This window comes from Agelaius tricolor, unplaced genomic scaffold (genome assembly GCF_023055355.1).
Source record: "Agelaius tricolor isolate 1412-34295 unplaced genomic scaffold, bAgeTri1.0.p SCAF_3, whole genome shotgun sequence".
Lineage (NCBI taxonomy): Eukaryota > Metazoa > Chordata > Aves > Passeriformes > Icteridae > Agelaius > Agelaius tricolor.
In genome coordinates this window covers 63,324,368-63,335,324 of record NW_027269263.1, presented here as the reverse complement: position 1 = coordinate 63,335,324, position 10,957 = coordinate 63,324,368, and positions in this window count along the sequence as shown.

The following is a 10,957-nucleotide window of genomic DNA, read 5'->3' as shown; positions in this document are numbered from 1 at the left end:
GCGAAAGTGTTTGTCTTTTTTTTTTTCCTCATTTCAGAATTCACAATGAAGTGGCTGGTAAAATGGGACCAGCTGGTTCAGCCCCACTTGGGCTGAATACCATGTTTAATGTGCTGAAACTACTTCCACTGGCAAACTTTAGTGTGATAATTTAATTTCTCATGTAAAGCACATCTCACAGCATGACTTTTTTCCCTACCTCTCTCTGTTTTGACAAAGTAAAGTAAGTTTGGGCTATTGTTGGTTTTCTTTGCCTTGCTTTTTGTCTTTTTCCTGCCTCTCATTAATATACAAGTGGTATTAAATAGTAATGGTGCCAGTATTGACCTCTGCTGTGCCTTGGTATTTGTTCATTTTTGCTTCAAGCAGCAGATGTTGTCTGTCTTTGTTTTCTGTTGCCAAATGGGGACTTTGCCCCTTTAACCTTTGATAAGGTGCATTAATAGTCTCTGATGTGAGATTTTATCAAAAGCCAAGTAAATCATACCTGCCTGGCAGCTTCTTTTAAACATTCCCATCGTGGTTTACAGCAGTTCAAGAAAGTGTAGTTTTCTCTGTGTTCTTGCAGGCTGCACTTATCCCCTGCACCCAGCTGAGCATCCTCCATGGAGGGAGCACCCATGGCAGGGCTCCTGGGGTTCTGCTCCTGGATGATGCTCCAGCACCAGTCCCTTGCCAGTCTCCACCCTGTAGCAGTCAAACAGGGTGATGTTGCCTGTCAGTGACCTATGGGGTCTGACTAGACTCACCTGGACCCCATTTTCCATCAGTTGCTGATGTGGGAAGGGGAGGGTGGTGTGTACACAGCTGCTGCTGGGGTCTTGGTGCTTGTTCCCTTGCTGTGTGCCCAGAGAGGGGCTCCTGGCTGCTTTTGCACCAGCAGTTTAACAGCCCTGTGCTATAAAGCTGCTCTAACCCTCCCTACTAAGAGGCACCCTCACAACATCTGTCTCTTCCTCATCCCTTTTGCAGCATTTCATACTTTGCTTCTGCACTTGGCCTCCCCAAAAGCTGCAAGGGAAAGTTCACTTCTCAGTTTCTATTTGTTTTTTTGGCCAGGCACCTACATGGCTTCTACAAGCAGCCACCAGCCCTGGGCTAGGGTGGTGAGGGCTCTCCCCAGGGTGGGCAGGCTGAGTTGTACCTCGGGTGGAAGCATGCCTGGCTCTGGGAAGCCTTGTGGGCACTTTGGGAAGGTGGCATTTTGTGTCTGAGATGTGCCTGTGTGCTCTCCCACGGCCTCTTGCAGTGTTAGGGGTGGCTTCTGCTGAACCCCTCTTGGATTTACACACATCTCTGCAAAACTGCATTGGATTTGGTATTCCCACCCTGCCTGTCACATCCTCATGGTGTCACATGTGGGGGAAGCATTTCCTGGAGCCCCTTTGTTCTGCCAGTCTGGGGCAGCAGGCACAGCACAGCTGCTCTTTGTTACTGGCCACCACACAGAAAATAAAACAATCGCAGGGGGCTTGGTGAGGCAGCAGCCTCTGCCCCACTCCCCTCAGTGCCACTGCCCAGCCCATGTGGGAACCACTTCCTTCCCCCTCCAGACCTGGAATTTCACCTGTGCTGACACCACCTGCATGGGGACAAGCCTCGTGCCTTGCAGTGCCCACAGAATGCTCCTTGTGTCCTCCTCCCTTTGCAGGGCTTTGTGTCCCTAAGCCACATCCCACCACTCTGAGCCTGGCATCCCCAAGCATTTCCCACGTCCTTTGGCAGGGATGAGCCCTGGGCAGAGCTGCTCCTGCAGTGTGGATGGCAGGGGCACTACCCCATCATCACCACCATGGCCTTTGGTCCCAAGCACTGCCAGGGTTTCCCCAAGGCTGGAGCCTGTAAATAATCCAGGAGTGTCTCCTCCTGCCCAGCTCTGCACTCTGCTCCCTCTCTTTGTTTCAGAATGAGCTGTGTGGTTCTGCCAGCCAGAGCTGCAGCCACCCAATACAGGCTCCCTTGCCTCCAACACTGACTTCCCAAATTACTGTCTGGAGTGAAGGGTGCAGCCAAGCTGAGCCAGCAATCCTATTCCAGCTGCTGGCACGTGCCAAAACATCTGCCTGCCTGTGCTGTGCTTGCTGATGGAGCTGTGAGCAGCTCCCAGCATGTCATTTGGGAATATAAATTGAGTTTCTCCGAGCTGGAACCACCTGCTTCAGATAATTTCTCTGGCAAGGAATCTTTTTCTCCATCCAGGATTTTCCTGCTTTCCTCTGCTGCCAGCCCTGTGTAGAAGCTGGGGGGTGGTACTGATGGGTGGGAATTTAGGTGAATCCAGAGGGGAAATGTCCTGCTGCCAAAGCACAGCAGAGGGCAAATGTGCTGTTTAAACCATAGAATTTTAGAATCCCTTACTGGTTTGAGTTGGGAAGGGACCTTTAAAGTTCATCTAGTCCAAACCCCCTGCCATGGACAGGGACAGCATTTGATATTTTGGGTTGCTCAAGGCCAACCTGGCCTTGAACACTTCCAGGGATGGGGCACCCACAGGTTTTTGAGATGCCAGGCCCTTCTTGATGCTGAATTAAGGCTGAATTAAGGATGCACAAGCAGGGAAACAAACCTGGGAAACAGGTGGCTGTTGCAAGAAGCAAAATGGCCTCAGCAAACCTGGAAACCAGGGGTGTGGGAATGAAGGATGCTGCTGCTCCCAGCTTCCCTTTTCCCTCCCTAGGGTGACATGCAGCCAACCCTCCAGGTCTATCCCTGTCCCTTCTCCTTCTTCTGTCCCAACAGTATCCATTAGATGAGCATGTAATTAGGATCCCCTAAACACACCTGAACTGTTGTCTGTCAAAACAAAGCTGAATCCCACCCAGAATTGTGCCAACCAGGCACTTAAAACTTGAGCAAATGGGGAAAAGTGGTTTATATGGGAAACAGGTGTAACATCAGCAGAGCGCTCTCAGAGCTGCAGGTGAGGTGCCCTGGAAGAGACCAGGTGTGCCCAATGCCACCTCTCATCTCCACAGGGATAACCACTGTGCCATGGTGTGTTTTCCCCGTGGAAAAGCAGAAACAAACCAAACCCAAGCCTCTAAGCAGGGGCTGGGTGGTTTGATCACCTTGAGGGGCTGGATGTGAGTGTGTTGCCATAACAGCCTCACAGCAGAGGAGGCACTGAAACATCTCTCCTGCTCCCAGTCCAAGCTGGCAGGAGGAATGAGGATTGCTGAGCCCACAGGCAGTGGCTCCTCCAGGAAACTCCTGGAAAGCCCCTGATTTACATGCACCAAGACATGCAAAGGCTGTTTCAATGGAGTGCTGGATCCTTGGAGCTGCCAGGAGGTGAGACCCCTCTGGTGGGACTGGCTGGGATGTGGGGGTGGATGGAGGAGGGTGTCAGGGCTCCCCATATCTCTGTCCCCCCAAATGCAGCCCTGCACTCAGCAGATGCACCTGGCAGTAGTGGGAAGTGCTCCACATTCTCCTAAAGGGCTTTTCCCCAGCATTTAAAAGTAAAACCCACAAGATCCCACAGGTAGGGAAACAATCACACAGTAAGTTTTCCCATTTCTTCACTTCTTTCCCATTCCCTGCATCCCACTGCTCCTCCTCCCCTCTCTGCAGCCAGATTTGAGTGCGTTTTCCCAGGATTTGTGCCCAGCATCGGCATTAAGTAAACTCTGCACATCAGCATCCGCCTTTGCAGGACCTGACGCTTGGGCAGCGGGATAAGGGGCAGCGTGGAGAGGGGCAAATGCTCGGAGCGGCCTGCGGAGAGCATCCCTCCAGGTGAGGCATTTCCCTGTGCAGACAGGAAGGCAAAGCCGGCCGATGGGCAGCGCCTGGGGGAGGCAAAGCCCAGCAGCCAGCCCCCGTGCCGCTGCTTTGATTTCCAGAAAGGCAATTAACACCCGCCCGGTGCAGCTCCATTGCAGAGAGCAAAGCAGCAGGAAATAGCTGCTCTTCCCAAATGCAAAGCGTTGCCCCAAGCCCCGTCTGCTGCCATCTTGAGTGATCCCTGCGGAGCCCAAGGAGTCAGCAGAGCCAAGGCTGAGCGCTGTTTTTAACTCGGATTTTGATTTAATCCAAGCTGCAGAGCTACATCTCTATGAGCAATATCCATAGCACTATCCATTTAGCTAGAGTGTAACCGATGGGTCAGGGAATAGATGTGTGCTTCAAGAAATGGAGTTTCCCCACTTTACTTTAGGGTTGGTTTGATCTCTGCACGAGCTGCTGTGAATGTGGCATCATGAGGAGTGGAGGTGGGATGGGTGGATTGCAGCAGAGGAACAGGGAGCTGGGGCTGGCTGCTGGTGCCACTGAAACTGCCACCAAACATCAGCTTCATGTGCACCTCCTGACACTCAGCAGGTAACACTGGGGCCAAAGAAGTGAGCCCTTCCAGTTTGGATAAAATCTATAGGCACTGGAATGTCTCTTGTTCATAGAATCACAGAATGGTTTGGGTTGGAAGGCACCTTTAGAAGCCACCTGGCTCCAAACCCCCTGCCATGAACAGGGACATCTTCAACTAAACCAGGCTGAAGTTGAAACCTTTAACCCCAACAAACCTGACCACGAATGTTTCCAGGGATGGGGCATGTACCACCTCTCTGGGCAAGCTCTTGCAGTGTTGCATCATCACTTTCATTGTAGAAAATATTCCCCTTCTATCGAGTCTACCATCCCCAAGGTGATCTTTGTGGTGCACAGCACAGGTGGTCCTGCACTGCTGGTGGTGCCATCTTGCATTGCACCCTCAGCATCCCACCTGGGTGGGACCACTGGCATGACAGGGATGGGCAGGGTTTGATCCAAGGGAATCTCCACTCCCAGGAGAGGCCTGCAGTGCTCACAAGAGTCCACATATCTCACTGAGTGAGTCAACTGCTCCTAGAAGCAAATACTGTGTGCAGTTTTGGGCACCACAATATGAGAAAGATGTTAAATTATTAGAGAGTGTGCAAAGGAAGGCCATGAGGATGGTGAGGGGTCTGGAGGGGGAAGCTGTATGTGTAGGGGCTGAGGTCACTTGGTTTGTTTAGCCTGGAGAAAGTTGAGACTGAGGGGAGGCCTCATTGTGCTCTTCAACCTCTTAATGAAGGGAAGAGGAGGGACAGGCATTGAACTCTTCTCTGTGGTGACAGTGACAGCACTGGAGGGAATGGCCTGAAGTTGTGTAAGGGGAGGTTAGGGTGGATAATAGAAAAAGGTTCTTCACCCAGAGGGTGGCTGGCACTGGAAGAGGCTGCCCAGGGCACAGCACTGAGCCTGACAGAGTTCAAGAAGTGTTTGGACAATGCTCTCAGGCACAGGGTGTGACTCCTGGGGTGTCCTGTGCAGGGCCAGGAGCTGGACTCGATAATCCTTGTGGGTCCCTTCCAACTCAGCATATTCTGTGATAATATTTTAGAGGTGATCTTCAACAGGGGACAATATTCCAGTGAGTTATAGACCGAGGAGGCACAGTTCAGGGTAGAAAATTGCTTAATAAGTTCAGCCATTTAGGATATCAGCATTAGTTTTTCTTCTAAAACTTCCCAAGTGTGAGCAAGAATCACCTCACCCACCCACACTCACTAAATATTTAGTCATTTTTAACAAGTTAAACAAAGCCCTTTGATTGGATTTATGCTAATGGCTCCTCCGTAGGCATTTCTGATTCATTTACATTTCATTTTAAAATTGCCTGTGTACACTGCTGATTCTCACCAACACCATTAGCAGATAAAAGGAACGAGCAACGGGTCACAGACGCCACAAGATGGCAATAGTTGAAGAGCAATTTGTTTCTGGAGGAAGAGATCTGGGGCTCACAGTGAGCCCTCCCTGGGAGGGCAGCACTGCTGTGCATTAACCTTGGCACTCACAGAGGGCTCTGTGGCCCACCAAGGCAGAGGGGTTCCTGTGTGGGGTGGGTGGGTTCACCTGCCCCCCTCGGAGGAGGATGGAGAACGTGGAAGAGCTGCTCAAGGTCAGCCCAGCAGCGTTCTGCCTCACAGCTTCAAGGAACAAAACTTGCACGAAGCAGAGGGGGTTTGCATACCCCAACACGGAGCCTCAGAACCCTGCTTCTGTGTGCCAAGGCTGGGTTTTGCTGGGTCAGAGCCTCCCAGGGGTGTTGCTGTGCCAGCATCCTGTGTGAATCTGCAGCACCTGATTTGCCAGGTCAGGAGAAGAGGTCTCAGCCCCACAGCACCCCTAGATCCAGCACAGAGGTGTTTCAGTGGATGGGATTTGTCTCTGACTCTGTCACAGGGTGAGACAGGCTGCCACCTGAATACTCTTCAAACGGTGTTAGATCCTGTATGACCTACAAGCCACAGCAATGGGGTTCAGGGCTCCTGTAAGGCTTTTGATATGGTCATTCCCATCACTTTGGCCTCGAGATGGAGAGGTATGAGTTTGATGGAGGGGCTGTTAGGTGGAGAAGGAACTGGCTGGATGGTCATTTCCAAAGAGTTCAGTCAAACATTTCATGTCCATGTGGAAAGCAGTAAGGAGTGATGTTCTTTAAGGGCTTGTACCAAAACTATTTAATATTTAATATTGTCATCAGCAACACAGGCAGTGGTTTCTAGAGCACCCTCAGCAGGTTTGCAGGTGACACCAGGTGCTGCTGATGTGCTGGAGGGAAGGGATGCCTTCCAGAGGGACTTGCACAGGCTTGAGGGGTGGGTCTGTGTGAACCTCATGAGGTTCAACAAGGCCAAGTGCAAGGTCTGGCATCTGGGTCAGGGCAATCCCCAGGGACACCATGTAGGGGGATAGAACATAAGTAAATAAAGGTGGTATAGAAAGTAATCTTGCCCCCTAAAGAGTTGCAGCTGGGTTAATTATTAAGGATTAGGAGCAGGCCAGATGTTAACAGGCTGCAGCTGTAGCCAAAGAGAAGAGTGTTATAAAAGAGTGGATTGGTTGGTTGAGAGGAACTGGGGTCAGTTGGCTGCTGTGAGGACAAGGAAGAGTCAGTGCCCAGAGGAGCTGCCTGCAAGAAACATCAAGGAGGTACAAAACTCTGGCAATATGGAACCCTTGCAATGTAATGATAATAGAACTCTTGCACTGTAATGACAGTGACACCATCCCACTGGGGCGAGTGCTGGGGGCCTGCATGAGGCAGGAGTCTCCACTGCTCCAAGGCCTCTCCAAAGGGGCTTTGAATGAGAGGTGGGAGATGATGCACCATGCTCAGTGAAAGGCAGCAGAGGAGCCATGTGGGAGCCCATTTGTAATGAATGTTAAATGTAAAATCTATGTTAATGCACTGGGGTTTGGTACTCTGTGCTGTCCAGGAGATGAAGCTGGGAACATGATGCCCTGATGAGCAGAGGCTCTAGGAAGAGCAGTGCTCCATCTCTGTGGGATGCAGCACATCCCCTGCCATTCCTTGGTGCTGGCAGCAGCACCTGGCTGTGCAGGTGGCCATGGGCTGCTCAGGAGCCTCTGTCTGTGCTTTAGCCCTGGGGGAAGGAGTGAAGGCAGCAGGACCCCCAGGCAGCATGGGACTCTGTGGTGTCAGATCACATCTCTGGTACCTGGGGCCAGAGGGACAGAAAGGATAAATCCACAGTGAGTCATTGGCTGTCACTGCTGCTGTTCTGTTGTCCAGCCAGACCATGGTGATTGGGCAAATTTTATTCCTTCTAACCCTGAGGCAAACCCCATTCCCTGCAGGGTGTCCAGCCCAGTCTTGGCTCTTCTTACAGCATCAGAACAGTACGTGAAGGGTGGATGGTGATGCAGGAAGAGGATACCTCACTGGTGCTGCCAGCATCAGGCCAGGGAGGTGGAGGCCTGTCAGTTTTGAGGATGGAGCCATCACCAGGAAAAAGTCAAGAAAACAAAGGATGGATGATGTCACATGGAATATTAATCCCAGTATTACCGGGTGGGATGTGCCTGGCCTCGTCTGACCCTTGCTGCTGGACCAAAGGCTGCAGCTGTGGTGTTTCACCTCAGAGATACCTTTGGCCAGCTGGGTGTTGCAGCTGGGCACTCAGAACGAATCCAGGCAAAATAGGAACTCAGTTTACTTCTGGTGGAAAAGGTTCAGGCAATGGTGAAGAGAAAAAGGAGAGGATTCTGCTGTAGAGTTTTAATCCAGAGTTTATTCCAGGATGGCAGACCTCTGAATCTTGTAACAGCTCCCAACAGAATCCAGACCACATGGTCCCGTCTGCTTTTAAGCCCTGGGGACAGGGGGAGGGCAAGGGACAGGTGAGGACCAACCAGGTGGGAGGAGGGGAAGGCTCAAGGGATAAAGACACTTGGACAGGCCAATGAGCCCGGACCTGAGGGGCATCTTTTGAACTTCTGCCAACCACACCATGACCCTGCTGGAATGTTGAGATTGATGGACAGCTCTGAGCAGGAGGGGAAAGGAGAGATTGGCACACCTGAGGGGTTGGGATAGGTGAAACAGGAAATGGCATCACACTGCAACAATGTCACCCTTCTCACCAGCCAAAAAGTGAGGTATGGCCCACACCACAGCTGTGTCAGGAGGCAGGGATGTGGCAGTGGGGAGAGCTGGGCACTGAGGGCCTGTGAGGAACTGAGGAAAAGGGAAATCAGGAGGGAGCAGAGGTCCAGCTAAGAGCAGAGCAGTTTACACACGTCCCCTGTGCCGTGATGAATGGAGACATGAGATACAGTCGGTGAATCCTGAAATCTCTCGGGATTAAATGATTACATTAATCTTTGCTTTCTCTAAGCCGTGGTAATGGCAGTAGCCACATGCTGGTTCCAGTCCAGATCCATCCCTGCTAACTTCCCAGTGACTCCTTGGGGAGCTGGCATGGGCTCACACTGTCCTGACACACAAATGCCCCCCTCATCCTTCTCTAGCTGACACCCCTTTCACCTGATGTCTCCAGGGCAGTGCTGGGCATGGGGCAAAAGCAGAGCAGGGATCCTGTGGTGTGGGAGCATTGCTGCCAGGGAGGTTTTTTAAAGTTTCCTGGACTGATTTCCTTTGCTGGAGTGCACGTGCAGTCTGTATGATTTGCTGAACCATCCTGGGGCAGGAAAGATCCTCCAGGCCACCTGCAGGTCAGTGGATGGCAGAACTATGTGGGTTGGCCTTTTCCATCCACCCCAACCTGAAAATGACACTTCTCCTGAGTGTGCTGGTGATGGACACAACCAGGGGACATCTCTGCCCATGGTGATGGTTGCCACCCCAAGTTGGCCCTGTGGCCGGGCTCCAGCAGGAGCCATGGGCCACCATGGTACCCTCACCTGTTCCTTGCTGGGCATAGGTGGATGAAGCTCTTCACCCCCTGCTTGTTGGTAGCTCCAGGGGCAAGGGTGGTGTTGTGAACGCTTTAACATGAAGTTACTGCCCTTGTTATCAGCTGGGTGTAATAACATGTGCATGGAGGGGATCGAAAAAGCTGATGGAATTATTTTGGGTTTTTTAAAACTCAGAATTGATGTTTACACTCCGGAGCTAAATTATTTATACACATAATGTTATAGGTTTCACATCAGTGGCTTTTATTAGCAGTCGGCGGATGAGAAATCATACCTGACCTACTTGTACAAATTCCTCTCGTGCCTCTCTGTGATCACAGCGTGGCAGGAAGGAGTGCAGGTGCTTATCCCAGCCCAGCTGCAGGGATGCTCAAGCAGTGGGAGAGCCAGTGGAGGGAGAAGAGATATCTCAGCACCTCCTACAAGGCATTTTGCTGCTTTAGGTTTGGGGGAGAACATGCACAAGGGGGTTATATTTGAGAAGTCTTGCAAAATCTGGCAACATCTGTTTCTCTAGGAAGATGTGGCCCCATGGGGTTTTTTCTAGGACTGTGCCCCCTCCCTTCCCCAGAGAAGGAGAAATGCACTTCCCAGCGAGGCCTCAGCAGAGGGGAGGCTTTTTGGGGAGAAGGTTTCTCTAGAGGAGGGGTGGCTGCATCAGGACCACCCATCCCCAAACCCCCCTGATGTGACAGAGTGTGTTTCCCCTGAAAGACTCAGCCAGCCATTTCTAAACCAACATGTCACAGGCACTTGAGATGACTTTCTTCTTGTCTCACAATTAATGCATTTTTTATAAAGCCCAGGCTTCGGTTTCCTTTCATGTTACCAGGAGGATATCCTTTTTCCTCTTCATCTTCAGAAGGATTTTTTTCACCCAAAGTATTAATCTCCAGTGTCCTGTAGACAGGACAGAGGGATGCACTGGCTGACTGGGCCAGCAAGGAAGCAGGAGGGTGGCTGGAGCTCAGGTGTGGCTGCTGCCAGAGTCACTTGCTCCATCCCAAAGCTGTTCCAGCAGGTGAGCCTGCAGCTGGCAGCAGCATGTGCTGGTGGCTCTGCAGCACAGATGAGATTAGTGCTGTGCAGATCACAGCACACAGGAACATTCCTTGCTCAGAATTGTACCTTAGACTTAATTTCAGGTGCTCCACTTAAATGTTGCAAGGCACAGTGTATTAACCTGGTCTCTGCTTTTTAAAACACAAACCAAACAAAGCCACGCTTTAACATCCTGGCCTGTATCAGCAGGACCAAGACAGTGATTGTCCCCCTGAACTTGGCACTGGTAAGGCCACACCTTGAATCCTGGGGACACTTTTGAGCTCCCCATTACAACAAAGGCATTGAAGTGCTGGAGTGTGTCCAGAGAAGGGAGAACAGAGCTGAGGGGCTCAGCCTTGAGAAAAGGAAACTTTAGAGTGGTGTTTCAGTACTTACAGGGGGCTTGTAAGAAAGATAGAGAGGGACATTTTACTAGAGCCTGTAGGGACAGGACAAGGGGCAGCAGTTTTAAACTGAAAGAAGGTTAGATTTAGATTAGCTATTAAGAAAAACAGTATTACAATGAGATTGGTTTACAGTGAGGCTCTGTAACAGATTGCCCAGAGAAGCTGTGGATGCTCCATCCCTGGAGTGTTCAAGACCAGTTTGAACGGGGCTTTGGCTGACCTCATCTTGTGCAAGATGCTCCTGCCCATGGCAGGGGTTGGAGCTTTCGAGGTCCCTTCTAACCTAAACCATTCTG